Here is a 3,712-nt window from a genome sequence, read left to right on the forward strand (position 1 = left end):
AGCCCATATTACCTCAGTAGATGAGCCCTCAAACATCCTTGCTGCAACTGTAATACTGTTCTTACTAACAGTGCTACAACACGTCCTTTTTTACCATTTTCTCTGTTTTTACTGAAACATCTAAAACCCGGAACCTGCAATAACCATTCCTGTACCTGCTCTATCCATGTCTCTGAAACAGCCACAACATCGGAATCCCAGCTACCAACCCATGCTGCAAGTTCACCCAACTTATTCTGGATGCTCCTGGCATTGAAGTCTTGCTTGCTGGTGCCTTCTTACAATCTTGAAATCTTAGTTCTGACTTCACTACTCTCAACCTCCTGTATACTCGAACTACAATTTCGGTTCCCATCTCCCTGCTAATATTCAATTCAAAGCATTCGATGTTTCTGTCGAGTGCTGATAATGTATTTATTAAGGTGACAGAAGCAACAGAAAAGATGTCAGAAATAATTTGCAAAACCCACAGTGCCAGATTGAGGAAATCTAGGTTATTTATAAACATTGAAATTGATGGGAAAGAAAAGTCTCAGGTTCATCAAACCTAATCCTTCTTCTAAACGATGTTGGAAAAGAAGGCATAAAGAAAACCCTTTTTAGTAGAGATTAAAAAAAAACTCATTTTTCAGACCCTCTGTATCATTTATTGAAGTGATCAAAACTGAATATATCATTCCTACTAGGTTCTTGTCGAAGAACAGCAGTGCTCTTTATATTGGCTCAGTCTAGCAATACATCTTAACTTAAAGAAACACAAATGAGAATTATTTTGTTATGGACTCTGCACAAGTCTTGAATCTTCAGAGACCCATTTCCTAAACACCTCAGTCTCCTTCCTGCTCAACAGACCAAGTTGGAACCCTAAGTGGTGCAGAAATGCATGTTGTTAGTCCAATGTATGTGCATATTGTATTGGTTTACATTACATGTCATCTCCTATAGCCATTTCCACATCTTTCTCAGTTCAAATCTTTGTGTCATCCATAACTTGTAGAGAGTTCCTCAAACCTTCACCTAGATCTTTAATGTATAGATCTGTCTGTCTCTTCTTCCCTGTCATTTCTGAAAGTTGGGCATGGACTTCCATTGGGTTGGCCCAGACTTAAGAGCAACATAATTGCAGTAGTTTACCATTGCCTTCTGTAGGATAGCAGGCCAGGAAACTCTTCTGCTCATAAGATGTTCCATCAGATATTTGGAAGGATTTAAAAGCAGACAACCTGTCTGTTTGACTCTTTATGAACATACTTTCCATGGCCAATAGTTCTTGGTATGGGGGTCAAATGCAGACTTCTGGCCCAGAGATAGTGACATTAATACTATGCTGCAAGACCTCCCAGATAATAGAAGGATACTGAAGAGTAAACATTCTCACACTAATGCCTAATGCCTACATGAATGCAATTAATTCTTCATCCAATCCAGGATCTGTCCACTTAAACCTCTTATCTAAATTGGACTATATAGCCCTTTGTCAATTTTTTTGAAGATCTAAACATACGGTATAAGCCAAGTGAGCATCAATTTCCTCAACACATTCAAACACATTGGTGAGAAATGAAAAGAGCTAAAAATGTGTTGCTGGAAAAGCGCAGCAGGTCAGGCAGCATCCAAGGAACAGGGAATCAACGTTTCAGGCATAAGCCCTTCTTCAGGAATGAGGAAAGTGTGTCCAGCAGGCTAAGATAAAAGGTAGGGAGGAGGGACTTGGGGGAGGGGCGTTGGAATTGCAATAGGTGGAGGGAGGTCAAGGTGAGGGTGATAGGCCGGAGTGGGGTGGGGGCGGAGAGGTCAGGAAGAAGATTGCAGTTAGGAAGGCGATGCTGAGTTCGAGGGATTTGACTGAGACAAGATGGGGGGAGGGGAAATGAGGAAACTGGAGAAATCTGAGTTCATCCCTTGTGGTTGGAGGGTTCCCAGGCAGAAGATGAGGCGCTCTTCCTCCAACCATCGTGTTGCCATGGTCTGGCGATGGAGGAGTCCAAGGACCTGCATGTCCTTGGTTCCTTGGACCTTTTCCTTCCTAATTTTCCTCATTGCTGAAGAAGGGCTTATGCCCGAAACGTCAATTCTCCTGTTTCTTGGATGCTGCCTGACCTGCTGCGCTTTTCCAGCAACACATTTTCAGCTCTGATCTCCAGCATCTGCAGTCCTCACTTTCTCCTCGGAGAAATGAAAAGACCCAGGTAATGGTTTAGGTACCTGGGTTTGAATCCCTATCACGACAAATGGTGGAATCTGAATTCAATAAAAATCTTTGAATTAGGAGTCTGATGATGACCATGAATCCATTACCAACTGTTGGGGAAAACCCCATCCGTTTCACTAATGTTCATAAGGGAGGGAACCTGCCTTCCTTACCTGGTCAGCCTACATGTGACTCGAGACCCACAGTAGCGTCATTGACTCTTGACTGCTCTGTGGCAAATTGGGAATGGGCAATAACTGCTGAACTTGTTGATGACACTCTCAACCTGTGAATGAATTTTTCTCAAAATGTCTGCACTGATCATAAACATGATGTGGAGTTGCCAGTGTTGGACTGGCGTGGATAAAATTCATGAAGGAGCAGCGGTCCGAAAGCTAGTACTTCCAAATAAACCTACTGGACTATAACCTGGTGTTGTGTGATTTTTAACTCTGATCATAAACAACCACCTAACTACTCCAATCCCAGTTTCCAGCACTTAGCACATAGCCTTGTATGTCTTGGCATTATGAATGTACATCAAAACATTTCTTAAATGTTATGTAGGTTTCTAGTGTGTTCCAGATTCCACCACACTCTGGGTGAAAATGTTTTTTCTCTCACATATTCTCTAAAACTCCTACCTGTTACTTTAAATCTATGTCCCCTGGTCATTTATCTTTCCATCACAGAGAAACATTTTATCCTGTCTACCCTATCTACGCCTCTCATAATTTTATTCATCTCAATCGTGTCACCCTGCTCCACCCTCCTAAAGCCTCATCTGCTTTTTTAGATTACATTACATTACAGTGTGGAAACAGGCCCTTCGGCCCAACAAGTCCACACCGACCCGCCTAACACTACGGGCAATTTAGCATGGCCAATTCACCTGACCTGCACATCTTTGGACTGTGGGAGGAAACCTGAGCAGCAGGTCAGGCAGCATCCAGACACAGGGAGAACGTGCAAACTCCACACAGTCAGTCGCCTGAGGCGGGAATTGAACCCGGGTCTCTGGCGCTGTGAGGCAGCAGTGCTAACCACCGTGCCACCCACTAAAACAACCGTAGTCTGTCCAATCTCCTTCCATTGATTCAGTATGTAGATGTACCTACTAGAGAAGGTGCAAAACTTGACCTACTCTTGGGAAATAAGGCAGGGCAAGTGACAGGTGTCAGTGGGGGAACACTTTGGGGCCAGCGACCATAATTCTATTCATTTTAAAATAGTGATGGAAAAGGATAGAACAGATCTAAAAGCTGAAGTTCTAAATTGGAAGAAGGCCAATTTTGACGGTATTAGGCAAGAACTTTCAAAAGCTGATTGGAGGCAGATGTTCTCAGGTAAAGGAAAATGGGAAGCCTTCAGAAATTAGTTAACAAGAATCCAGAGAAAGTATATTCCTGTCAGGGTGAAAGGGAAGGCTGGTAGGTATAGGGAATGCTGGATGACTAAAGAAATTGAAGGTTTGGTTAAGAAAAAGAAGGAAGCATATGTCAGGTATAGACAGGATAGATC

Source organism: Chiloscyllium plagiosum, chromosome 31 (assembly GCF_004010195.1).
Source record: "Chiloscyllium plagiosum isolate BGI_BamShark_2017 chromosome 31, ASM401019v2, whole genome shotgun sequence".
NCBI classification, from domain to species: domain Eukaryota; kingdom Metazoa; phylum Chordata; class Chondrichthyes; order Orectolobiformes; family Hemiscylliidae; genus Chiloscyllium; species Chiloscyllium plagiosum.